We start from the raw sequence: 13,824 nt of genomic DNA, 5'->3' as shown, positions 1-13,824 counted from the left end.
GGGGAAGAAATGGAGGCAGTGAGATAGTTTAATTTCTTGGGCTCCATGATCACTGCAGATGGTGACAGCAGTCACGAAATAAAAAGACGCCTGCTTCTTGGGAGAAAAGCAATGACAAACCTAGACAGCATCTTAAAAGCAGAGACATCACCTTGCCGACAAAGGTCCATATAGTTAAAGCTATGGTTTTCCCAGTTGTGATGTATGGAAGTGAGAGCTGGACCATAAAGAAGGCTGATCGCCGAAGAATTGATGCTTTTGAATTATGGTGCTGGAGGAGACTCTTGAGAGTCCCACGGACTGCAAAAAGATCAAACTTATCCATCCTTAAAGAAATCAGCCATGAGTGCTCACTAGAAGGACAGATCCTGAAGCTGAGGCTCCAGTACTTTGGCCACCTCATGAGAAGAGAAGACTCCCAGGAAAAGACCCTGATGTTGGGAAAGATTGAGGGCATAAGGAGAAGGGGACGACAGAGGACGAGATGGTTGGACAGTGTTCTCGAAGCTACCAACTTGAGTTTGACCAAACTGTGGGAGGCAGTGGAAGACAGGCGTGCCTGGCATGCTCTGGTCCATGGGGTCACGAAGAGTCGGACACGACTAAACAACAACATGTTTTGAGGACCCACCTTATTTGTAGCACCGTAAGTTCTTTTAAATTGTTTTAAATATTGTGTTTTAATGCTGTAACTCAACCTGGGACCTTAGAAGGAAGGGTGGGTAATGTGTGTGTGTGTGTGTGTGTGTGTGTGTGTGTTAGACAAATTTCATGCAAAATTGTATGCACTGGGAGAAATTGACACTGAAATGCTGATGAATTTTCATTATGTAGAAGCGTTATTTCTGGGTTAGCGGAGTATGTAACCTGAAGCATATGTAACCCGAGGTACCACTGTATGTTAAAAAATTAATAAATCCCAAACTGAATTTAATATTGGAAAAATGAGAGATTGACAGAAACTGAAACTGGGAAATTCATAGTACCGTACTCATTGATCTATAGATTTAGGAACAGGGTGATTGAGATCACTCCACCTTAAGTAACATGATTTTCTTTCCTGTGTGATATCTCTCCAAATAGCTGGATAACGCGAGCAACCTCATAAAGTGTTAGTATTTTTGTATAACACTGCATATCCCTAGTTCCAAAACCTTTGAAAACCAGCCGGGTTAAGATTCTTTCAGCAGAGCAGATATCACCCCACATTACACAATTTGGTGCAAAATCTCGGTCTCTGGGAGGCCAGGCATGTAAAACGAAGCCTGAAAGAAGTTGATCGAGATATATATTCAACTTTGCAAAGGGAGCCCTTATCTCTAGTAGCCAGCAATGTGCTGGGTTTTTCCAAAGTGCAGGGGATCATTACTCCACACCAATGCTGCTTTGCAATTAGCGTTGAAGCTGCAAGATAAGGTGGGGGATATATAAGGAATTAAACACAGATAATGTAAATGCTAACAAAGAAACTTAATCCCCTTTGCTCTTTTTTTCTGCTTGTTTACTTCCGATTGAAATATTGACATTTAAAGCAAAAGGGGACAACATCAAGTTGCATTTCAATAAAGGTTTGGTCCTAGTTCTGTTATTGTTGCTTAACAAAAGCCAGAAATGAGCGGGAGTGTGTCTTCACATTCCACGAGCATGCCTGTTTCCCCACTAAGGCCTGTCAGGTTAGCAAAGATGCCCAAATAACCGAATCTGTAATCAAAGTGTCCTTTGTCCACATGGAAGTTTGTTGATTCATATTTGGAGGAAGGTCAAATTGACAGACAACACCTAACTGTCTAGATAATGACTTGATCAAACTAATTCTTATAGACAGGCATGTACAATGAATTACTCCCTCTCCTGAATTGGATGGGCTTTGACCTTTCTGCCCCAGGTATTATTGCTGATCATTATCACCAAATGGTTAGTACCAAGATTTCCATCCCATTATTTTAGTGTAGATTTCTATTTTATTTTTATTTTTAATTTTGCATTGGCTGGATCTAAGCAAATGACTTTTATTAACCAATATCCATCCACTGCATAAGTGGGGAAATGAGCTGTTTGCCTTACAGACATTTTTTTTTCATCCCCTGCACAGAAATTGTTTTTTTAATTAAAAAAAAACTTAAAAACACCACATCTCCCATAGAAGCACCTTAAAGTGGATTGCTGTGGTTTGAATTCTGCAGAGATTTTCAAGGAAGGTATATGCATTTTGAGGGGGAGGGACCCCTGCCCCCTCCCCCAGGTGGGGGACAAATAATGGTTGCAGTGCTTGCTTTTTCCAAAGTGCCTCCTAAGAATCCTAGAAATGAAGCTGCATAAAATATGGCTCTATTTTGTATATAGCATATTGCTTCTCCTTTAGATCTATGTCTTTTGCTTATGGAATCAACCCAAGCCAGGGAGATAAACTAATATTTTGTATAAGCTGAGCCAGACAATACACATGATAAAGATGTTTCATCTTCTTATGCATGCAGAAAAATATGAAAAATTGTAGTTTACACATATTTTCTCCCTTCCAGAGTAAAATTGGGCCCCACAATTGCCCTGGGCCAGTGCGAGTGGTGTTAAGGAAGCCGAATTTACCTAGCAGCCGAGTGAAAAATGATCAAAATATTAGCCTGATCTAGGCCACATTAAGGAGCCATTGCATTTTCTGACAATTTTCGGCAATCTCAATATGAAAACAGAGCAATTGTCAGCTCATATCAGGTTATGATCGGCAATTACAGTTGCATAATTCACCTCATCGTCTCTTTTCAGACCCTTTATTTTCCCTCTCGGTGACGTTCCCAAAGTGCCTGATGAAAATGTCATATATCATCCAGTCTTTTAAAACTCGTAAGGGGGTAATCTGCTATGCCTTGCTGAGCCTATACTCGTCACTAGATCTTCTCTCTCTCTCATATATATATATATATATATATATATATATATATATATATATATATATTACTGAGAGAGAGGTCACGACACTCATAATTTCCTTTTTGATATTGTCCTCAATTGATATGACAAGGGGCTGTAAAAGCTCTATTGTATGCTGCAGTTAAGAGCTGTTCCGGAGGGGCTGATCACGAGCAATAACACTGCATTACTGGGGGGATTCAGCAGTAGTTGGCCGTTTCGAAGATAATTAGATTTGATGTCAACATTTCTTTATCACCTGCATCCTTTTGTGCATCTGCGTGTCAAGTTGTTATTTCCGGATTTATTAGCACCCTCAGAGCTACTATCTATCTGTCAGCTCGCGCGATGTCTGTGTTGACAGTTGTAAAGTTAATTACTACTGCTAATGAGCAGCGGGCTTTTGGTGGACATGGTATTTTGGGCATTTAAAAGGATAATTAGATTCTTGTTTCTCCATCTTCATAGCTGGCTATAGGAAGTAAATCTCTAAAAACTAAAAAAAAAAAAGAGGGACCATCTCTCTCCCTCCCCTCCCCCCCCACATGCAAATGAGAAAACCAACCAGTCTTAAATAAAAGGCCAACTTCCGGCTTTACTGATTTTGCCGCTATCTTATTGTTTATTCAAACACTCAGATCTGCTTGTTTTTCACAAGGCCTCCCTGCAGTTTCTTCGGTTACATCCACCTGAAGAATACAGATTTCCTTCCCTTCCGCATCTCTTGCAATCCAGCGAATCACTGCAGGGCACAGAAACGTTGTTGAAGGCAGTGCTTGATATGCAAGGCACTAACGCAGCCTAAATTTTGCCCCGGGAAAAGCTGGGGTTTGCGATCAGTATGAATTAAACACCGTAGACTAAAGGTGCAGCGGCCAGGATGCAGAATTAAACACCCCCTTGTGTACACTGGGAGGGTCTGCCAATTTCTCCTTCTGGTTGCATTGCACAATCCTGTCCCCCACAACTATCAAATGTGACCTTGTAGTGGGGGGGGGGGAGAGAGCGCAAGGGAATGCAGTAGGAATCCCCCCCCAAAAAAATAAAGCTCTGGTAGATATGTAACCATATGAATCTCGGCTTTATTTATTTATTTTAAATTTTGCATATTTTAGCTTCCAATCCAGTGCACACTTTCGCAGTAAGCCCCACCGGATGCAGCGGCACTTCTGAGTGAACATGCATAAGACTGGGCATTTGGTCTGCTTTTCCAAATCAGGGGCAGGAGAAGCCATGCAGGCTGTGAAGCTATGCTGAGTGCAAATTCTGGCGTGCTCACCCCCAATTCTCCATCCTAAGGGACTAGAAGCTTGAGTTCCATCCATATCAGTTGGAAGCTCCTTATCAATGTGAAAATAGTCTGCCTTCAGTGAAGCACTGGTTTGTGGGTCTGATTATTGAAGATCATACCAAAGATCCAGCATGGCATTCCAAATGCATGGTGGGGCTTTTGAGCCACCCACTCCCCCCCCCCCCAAAAAAAAAAAACCACTCATCCAGAACTCTCTTGGCCACATCTGTTGTGCAGGGGTTCAACGCTGCATCATTTGCCAAGAAAATTTCCTTGCTCTAAGAGGAAGAAAATGAATGCAGCATAAAACTTGCAACAGAGATTAAAACTGGTCCTATAAAACATGCTTATTTAAAGGGTCTGAGAAAATAAAAAGGCCGTCACTTAAGCACTGAAAACAGCTCAAGAAAAAGTGCCTGGTGGGCCTCTCTGGGGAGAGTATTCCACATCTGGGGTCCCCAGCAGCAAAAAAAAAATGTAGCTAGAATTCTCCTGCTCACAGAAACATGATACCTGTGTCAACAAAATGGCACATAAGAATTCAGTTGAAGGTGTGGCTAGTAGCAGCAGCAATCCTATGTGTTACTGTTGGTCCTCAACATCTTGTGGCCATACCCCTATATGCACCCACACAACCACTTCCCTCTGCAAAAAGTGCACTTTTACAGGTGCCACATGGTGCTCGTTCTGAACCAGCAAAGAATAGATCCTTCAGTGTGGTAGCATCTGGAACTCCCTGCATATTGTTATTCATCTGACACCTTTGCTGTACTGTTTGCGGCACCTGCTAAAAATTTTTTTGTTGATGTTTAGGCAGGCCTACCCAGGCATGTACTTTTCTCCACGCTTTTCTCTTTAAAAGAAGATGTGCCTGTTCTGAAGAATTAAGTGGTGCAACCTAGACAGATAACAACCTAGGCCATGAGAGAATATTGGGAGAGTGGATGAAATTAAGGGGACGGGCTTATATAAATAGATTCCAAAATATTTTCAATAATTAAGATGTAATCTGATTAAACTTCACATATACACACTTTTTCCCAAGCACACACACACACACACACAGCAATCGGACACACTTTTCATATAACTAAGAGCCGCCACAGCCGCTTATTCTGTTTACTTTCTGTTCATCATTTATTCCCCTCATATTTTACTAAGCACTTATCTGTCCTGGGCATAAATCATCTGCAAAAAAGGAAAAGAAATGGGGAGGAGGGAGGCTCTGGCTCAGAAAAGATTTCGTCACTGGCATGAAAATGATGAGAGAATCATTTTCGTCTCTTGTTTGAAACATTGAGATTTATTGAGTTTTGATGGGCTGCAGTGCTAGCATTGCTGTCTGCTAAACAGACTCCCACATACACTTATTCTTATTGCATTTCAGCAATTGGGGGCATGGGGGGCTCTAAGTCCCTGGAGAATCTCTTCCCAGCTTAGGTGGGGCGTTGGAACGTCAGTGTTATTAGTTTATATTAGATAAGGAAAGAATGCACACAGAAGCATCTGGCGATTTTCTTTTTTCTTTACTTTCTGTTTAGCAGCAATGACAGAATGTCATAGTGAAATGACTCAGAGTCATCCCCCCACCCCGCCTTTACTCCTGACCTGGGTTCTGCGGCCTTGTCCCTGGAGGGCACTTCCATTGTATCCTTATATTAATTCTGCTAACTTTTGGACTTCATTGCTGACAATAGACCCTTTGGCTTTCTCCGGCTATTACATTAAATTTCCTATCAAACCGTGTCAGCCTCTGAGGTCAGAGATTCCATGAGAAGCTTTAGATATTTTGCCTTTTTGACTTCACGGGCAGGTGTTTTGCTAAATTGCTTCTAGGTTTATTTGATGTGGTTTCTCTCCACCACCCCTTCCCCCATTTTTCGGGGGGGAGGGGGGCGGGAGGAAAGAAACGCACCAGACCACTTTGCAAAGGAAAATAACGGAAGCTCACAAAAAGTCCCAACATATTCAGGGTGATTCTGAAATTCAGATGCTGTTAGACTCCAACTCCCATCAGCCCCAGCCAGCATGGCCAATGGTCAGAGATGATGGGTGTTGTCATCCAGCAATGACTGGAGGACCACAGCCTCACCATCCTTGCTGTTCTGCTGCTACCATTACTCCAGAATTCCTACACTCAGCTAGAATATAAATGATACCAGACTTTAGAATAGTGCTTTGGGTCATGCTTGGCCCTACCATTAGGCAGATTGGGACAGCTGCCTCAGACAGGAGATTGGTCCAGTCCTCCTGAGCCATTCCTACCCTCCTAACCTGGCACTAGCAATTCTTGCACAGGTGACATGTGTTGTCTGGTCGCTTTACCATGTCACTGTCTTCCAAGGAATCACAGGCAGCATGACTGAGAAAGGCAGAGAGATGGGCCACGCATTTCAGGAGGTGGGGAACCTTAGGCCCAGGGGCCTCAAGGCCTTTCTATCTAGCCCTTGGCAATCTTTCCCAGGCCACACCCATCATCAGTCTTGCTTCTCACCCTCCTTGAGTGTTTTTTGCCTGACTGGAATGTGCCCTTGAACTGTGATAATCACTCTTTCTTGCCTGAGTGGAAGATAGAGAGGGGTGTGTATGTGTGTAGAAACTAGCTTACTGTACAAAGAGAAAATCTGCATTCCTTGCTCTGCTCAGTTTTGCCTCTTGGCCTGCCGCTGGCACGTGGCCCTCAGAAAGTTATCCAAAAGTGGATGTGGTTCCCCACCCCAGCATTTGAGCAGAAGCTAGAGAGAACAATGAGCAAGCAACATCGAGGTGTTGAAGGACACCTGCATCCTTCAAGCTAGCCTGCTGCACTCAGATGTGGTAGGAGTTGGAGTCCCGTCACAAGTGTGGAAGCAGAGAACTGTGAAATCACCAGCTTTGGTCAGGCACTCAAATGGCTTTTCTCAACCCAGTTGGGGGGCCCATTTTCACCATTCACTTAGCATGATATAGATACACTTTTGAGTGGGCACATACCCTGTTCAACATGTGCTGGAGAAGTTGTATGAATTGTCCCAGGATACACCTACCTCACCTTTCAACCTGTGTTTACTGTATCACCTCAAAACCAATTGAAGTGTACTGAAATGGTAAATATAAGGGGAGTTGAAAGTGCAGTGTGGGCTGCCATGTAAAATTGCACTACTACTACTACTTCTCTCTTCCATCACCCCCATTTAGTGCAGCAATATTTGGGTTTTGGGTTTCTTTAAATTTAAAAACATGTCTCTGTTTTGGTTATTCCTTTGACCTAATGTAGACATGAATGTTAGCTCCCTTCAAAGTTTGATTTGCAAGACAGCAGACCTAAGAATCTATGCCTGCTGCTTCCCTGTGATTCCGTGAAACATCTGCTGCACCAGCTCTGGCCATGGTTAATGCTAAACAACTCTATATCAGGATTTGCAAATCCACATCAAACTGTAGCTAGGATGTAAACTAAGGATAACCACTTAGTCGTCTAAAAGGCAGATAATTGATCAGCTATTTTTGTTTAACATAGGTAAGAATTCCACCTGTAGCCAATTATGCTCAAGCTTTGGTTCACTAGTGCCCTGACTTTCTTTTCTTCCTTTTTTATGTCAGTGGGTTTTGCGTAAAACTTGAGAACTCGGTGCAGTAAAGCCATACGAATACTCACTTGAATGAGTAGTTCAAATAAGGGAGGCATTAACAGCTCCATTCCTGTTACTAGCTTCGTTAGTGTCATGACAGGATAGTTTTGCCTGTTGCTGCCTGTTGGTTTTCCCTTTATTAAAAGAAAGAAAAAAGACTACACTACGTAATAAGATACAGTAAATGGGAATCCCACCAAGGAACGACTAACCTAACTGTGCAGTTTCTCTCTCCACCCCCTCTCTCGTTTAGTCCCATTCATTTCAAGAGAGTCCTATTTTAATCTGAATTAGGCATTTGGTCTGTGCTTCTAAGCAGCAATTAAGACCCAAGGCAGGAATGCAATAGGAAGATGGGGGGGGCAGCCAGACTCTGCCTGTGCGTTGTCTCTACCTGCTTGCATCCATCCATCCAGAGAGGGGAATCATTTGTGACACTCTAGGGACAGTTTTGTCACCCTGACAGTAATGCTGTTATGCACCAAGTTGACACACCGGATGAATCCATAAAGACAGATAAGTAACTGTTAAAGTGGCTAGGGATCAACCTGAGTGCTACCACTCACCTGCAAGTGACAAATAGATAGTCATGAAGGATTGAAAATCCAGCGCAACACAGCAATGTGTCAGTCCGGAGCTAAAATACTGCGTAGATACATGAAGGCTGGAGCGCCAGGGCCCCAGGCGACTGCGGGAAAAAGGTTAACCTTAATGTACACCATTGCACCTTCATCTTTCTGTAGCTATATGTATTTATTTATGATGTGCATCTATAGCTATATAGCTGCATAGCTGTAACTGCGCCCAGGCCTAAAATGCACAAGGAAAATGCTGGCACTTGTTCTCCATATCAGTAGTCCTTCTGCTCTCAAATGCTCAACATGAGATTGAATTAGAACTTGAACTAAATTAGTATCATTAAGGCTGTTACCATCTAGGAGCAGGTCCCTGTTTTGAATCAGAACAAGGACCCAGCATTCTCAAAGAGCAGACGACCAGATGCCCCTAGGAGGCTCCAAATCAAATGCCCCTAGAAAGCTCCAAATGGCAGCAATCATCCTCCCTGTTATTTGCTTCCAGCTTCTGGTATGCAAAGGGATGGGAAGCACAGTGGCTCAGTGGTAGAGCACCTACTTTGCATGCAGAAGGTCTCGGGTTCAACCCCTGGCTCGTCCATGTAGGACTGGAAAAGACTTGTGTCTGAAATTGTCAGTCACAGGTTCCCCATCCCTGGCCTTTAGGGCACAAACATATACTGCAGTTGCACCAAATTCTAGTGCTGTGCTGAAAATTCCTCCTTTGTTTCCCTACCACCACTAGCCATACACTGTGAATTAAGGGGAAACAAAATTGTGCCTGAAAATGCACTTACCGGTCTTTGGTGGGAATTTTGTGTGTGCCCTTTCTTTCCTTCTACAAACCATTTCACCAGGAGTCTGAAATTTGCAACCTTCTGAGGCACCCCCATGTCAATCAAACCCATGGGAAGTTATCATGGGACAACTTTTTTCAGATCAGGAAGCTCAGGCAGCCACGGAAACTGTAGAGTGCTGGAAAAAATGGGAAGGAAAACTCATACACTTCCCTTGACCCCCCTGCAATGATATGGTAAGATTAAAAAACTGCTGAGACCCCCTTGGCAGGGGGTTGGACTGGATGGCCCTTGTGGTCTCTTCCAACTCTATGATTCTATGATTCTAAGATTCAGAAGAGATTCTCAAGTGCCCTGGGATCGGGGCAGAAAAATGGGAACCTCTGGAGTACAAATTTCAGCATAGCACTAACTTAATGAGATCAAGTGGGGAAACAACTTTCTCCCCATCAGTCATAATTTTCTAAACCTCCAACCTGCTTCATCTTAGCCATATCTACCCCAAAGGTCTTAATTGCATTTTTTATTATTTTGAGACATTTTATTTAGACCAATAGAGGTCCCCATCTGCAAATCTAATGAAAGGAAAGGAGACTGAAAAGGAAGAAGAAATGAATGAGCATTCCAACTGCAGGTCCCAGTACATAACTGATGAACTCAGAAATGCATTCTTGTTTTCCCCTTCATTTATTTCAAACATGTTGTTGAAGGATTATCAGTGATTTTACAAATCAGAAATACATTTTTTTTATTCTGTTTCAAATACTTTTAAAAGGGAGAGTGATTCTATGCATCAGGCATATTAGGAGCAATCAGGTGGATGAGGCATGTTCATAGTCCAGAAGCAGTTAAGGCTTCAATCCTGTTCACACTTACCTGGGAGTAAGCCACATTGGTTGCTGCATACAAGTGCCATCCAAATGGCAATGTTGTGTCAAGATGGTGGTAGAATAGTATACTATATTTAAATAGTGTCTTTGAAGAGTTAACACGGAGTTCACCAACCATTTTCATCCCATGGGCATATTTGGATTTTTTAGTGAGTGTCATGGTCAATACCCCCCCTCTGTTCACTTCTCTCCCCCAGATCCCCAGATGAGCACCCACAAAGACAGACAGACATAAAAGGAAGACATATGTGTGTGCACCAACAAATTTTACTTTTTGAAGTGATCTGGGTAAAACTCAGATCCAGCAGAATTAATCTGAGCCTTGAGAAGCAGGACTGAAAGAGGAAGTAGGGAGAAAGGGTCACTCTTCCCCCTTCCTCCTCCAGCTCTATGTACTTTTTCTAGGGAGAAAAGGGTAGCCACTTTCACCACCTTATGACCAAGGGACCAGGGAGGCTCAGAGGTTTCATGGGCACCAGGGGGATTCCTCAAGGGTGTCACTGTGCCCGTGGGCATCATGTTGGTGGTCCCTGTGTTAGAAACTGTCAGGAAGGAGGCAGTTTTCAAAGAAAAGCATGATTGGACAAATCTATTTGATTGGAAAATGCAATCATATACAATCGTACCTTGGTTTTCGAACAGCTTACTTCCCATATACAAACTGAAACATATTTATCTTTTGAAATTCACAGCATTTTTTCCTGAATTTTGCAATGCTGTACTCCAGTCAAATAGGGTGTACAGAAATGCCTCTGCTGGGGTAAGGGGTGCATATAAATCAATACCAATGGGGAAATTGCTTTGTAAAGAAATGTGTATATTAGTCTAAACTGCAAAAAGTATATATTTGGAGAAATTCATACTAAAATGCTGATGAATTTTAATTATACACACACACACACACACACACACACACACACACACACTGCAAACCAATCTAGAAGAATGTGGAAAACTGAATTTAAGATTGGAAAAACGAAAAATTGACAGGAACTGAAATTGACATGTTCACACATCCCTACTTAAGCAGGAGTACTTTCTGGGACTCTCCTTTGTGTGCAGGCAATTTGGAAGGCAAAAGAACGTAAAGAAGTTGCCAGGTACTCACAAAGGTCAAACCTCCAATTACTGGTGCCATGGAACAGAAATGGCACACAAAGGTCAAACTCATATTTCTCTCCCCTCCCCTCTGCCTTCGTTAATTATTCCAGCCATATATGCCCCTTCTCCCCAGATCGGAAAATGTATGGTAAGGATCTTCTCCATACGTAGAAATGTTTGCAATGTTTGCGTTCAGCCTGGGAGCTGCACTACTTTTTAGTAGAGTTTTGCAAACTTCCACTCTGCATTTTCTCGCTAATTCATTTCAAGCACACTGCATTTTATTGGCTTATCTCCTAATTCTTTTGATTAAAACACAAGCAAAAACCAACCAACTTGAACAGGTTGAATGCCACATCTGTGCCGAAGATAGCGGTGCACTTATTTATGGCTCAAAGAAATGGAGCCCAAATTAAGCTTGCGATTGCCGTAGAGTGGATAAGCGCCCATTATGAATTATCCTTAATTATAGCGATTTCCTAAACTAATAAACCTGCTAAATCTTTATTGCAAAGGTTAGTTTACGCAGCGCATATAAAATCCGCATGTGCTACGCATCAGCCACCAGCTGTCTGACGGTGTGTTGCTATTGCTCTGAGTGTTCCCATAAATTTTATGTTGGTTATATTAAGACTCAGTCCATATCACTACCCACAGATGCCACTAGACATAAAAATTGCTCTCCAGCGAGCCTGAATATCCCTGGAAGCTACTTGTGGCTAATGTTCCATGTAGTATTTGTACGTGAAAGCAGCAGATTGAGGAGTTATTTACAGATGAATATTTCAATCCAAGTTAGCGCATAGTGGCCTACTTAGCCTGATTTTTTTTTCTGGTTTATTTGTATGCTAAATAATTCACCAAATCTCCTTGTTTACTTTCAATAGTACTTTCGGCGAAATGCAAACAAGGCAGCCAACTTCAGGTGTTCAAAAGGCTAAGCTGCTCCTTCTCCTACTCCCACCCCGTTTTAAATGCAGGTCGGAGCCGCCAACATCGATGGAGCGTCCCTTGCATTTTGATGATTATTTGTTCACGTTCAACAGCCCTTTTTAGCACACCAGGTACATGTTACGATGCTTAGCCCATTTATCCTCACAATGACCCTCTCAGTTAAGTGAGGGGAGTAAATTCACAAACTCTTGGCTGGAGCACGTTAATTCATTTATCATGTGGGGAACCAGTGCCCCCCCCCGATGTTGCTGCACAGCAGCTCTTGGGACATTGGCCATGCTTGCTGGGGCTGATGTTGCCATTCAACAATGTCTGCGGGGCCAAAGGTTACCCACCCCTGATGTATACCAATAAGATCCTGATGTAGACAAGGCAGCCCACACCTACGCACAACAGGGGCAGGTCAACCCAAGGAGTGGGGACTCCAAAGCAGATTGGTGAATGCTGAGCATGCTCACTGGGCACAGAATGCTGCTAGGAAGGGATGACAGAAAATGAGAAGGGAGGATGGAATGCCATATTCTGGTAATGAAAATGGCTGGCTGGAATCCTGAACAAGATCACTGCAGTGTCGGTCCCACTTCTTTTGTTTTGCTGCAGGCCGAGTTTCTTTCTTTGAAATACATATATCCCCTTTCATATATTATTATTGGGTTGTATCCAACTAAGGGCTACTCAGAGCAGACCCACTGCAACTAATGAACCAAAGTTAGTCAAGTCCATTAACTTCAGTGGGTCTACTCTGAGTAGGACTGGTGCTGGATACAATCCATTGTGCTGTTGCACTCAGACCCTGCTCATGGGCTTCCAATAGGCATCTAGTTGGCTCCTATGAGAACAGGATACCAGACTAGATGAGCCACTGGCCTGATCCAGCAGGCTTTTCTTACATTAACATCTTGGAAGAGAATTCTGCCTCTATGTGAGAGAAGGAGTGGATCTCTCTTCAAACATGCTACTTACTGCTCATGGGGTTTTGTTGGAAGTACTTTTATAAAAATTTGCTTCCCCATTAATCTGGGGTGGGGGAATGAATCAATCTAACCAATTTACATCACCATCTTATGCATAATTGCTCAGAGTTTATTCCCACAGTTTTCAGTGGAACTAACTCCCAGTTAAATGGATGTAGGATTTTACATATAGATACAGGATAAGCTGAAATCCTATGTACATTTCCCCAGGAGTAAAACCTAACGAACGCTTCCTTCTAAATAAGCATGCATTGGGTCACAGCTGTTCACCTAGTAAACAACAATTCAATTAAATGTGCAAATAAAATGAAGAGTGCCATTTCCACCAGCTTTCGGTATCTTCCTGCTTTTATATATATTTGTGTATTGCAGCATTTGGAACACATTTTATTCCCCTAGCTCAGGGCTGGGGAGCTTGCGACTTTCCAAGTGTTGTTGGACTCTAACTCCCATTAGCTCTAGACAGCTGTCAGGGTAATAGGACTTGTAGTCCAACCACATCTGCAGGGCCATAGGTTCCCTATCATTCCTTTCTATTCCCTTAATGAAAGATCATCTAACCCCTTTTATATCCAATTCACCAGCAGAGTTTACAACCCTCTGGTGAGGGCCTTCTGCAGATACCACTTTATCAGGAGGTTCGTTCCACACAGTGTAGGAATTGGGTCTATAGTGTTGTGGCACCTTTGGAATTCGCTCTCCTTGAATCTTAGACAGGCATCAT

General features: G+C 42.8%; 1 protein-coding gene across 2 annotated transcripts in view; it reads left to right on the top strand.

The window, feature by feature from the left end:
- Positions 1-13,824, top strand: part of FTO (FTO alpha-ketoglutarate dependent dioxygenase) — a 242,490-nt gene that overhangs the window by 195,516 nt on the left and 33,150 nt on the right. The window lies entirely within an intron of this gene.

Source organism: Lacerta agilis, chromosome 8, assembly GCF_009819535.1.
Source record: "Lacerta agilis isolate rLacAgi1 chromosome 8, rLacAgi1.pri, whole genome shotgun sequence".
In the NCBI taxonomy this organism is placed as follows: Eukaryota; Metazoa; Chordata; class Lepidosauria; order Squamata; family Lacertidae; genus Lacerta; species Lacerta agilis.
This window is presented reverse-complemented; position numbering and strand designations above follow the sequence as displayed.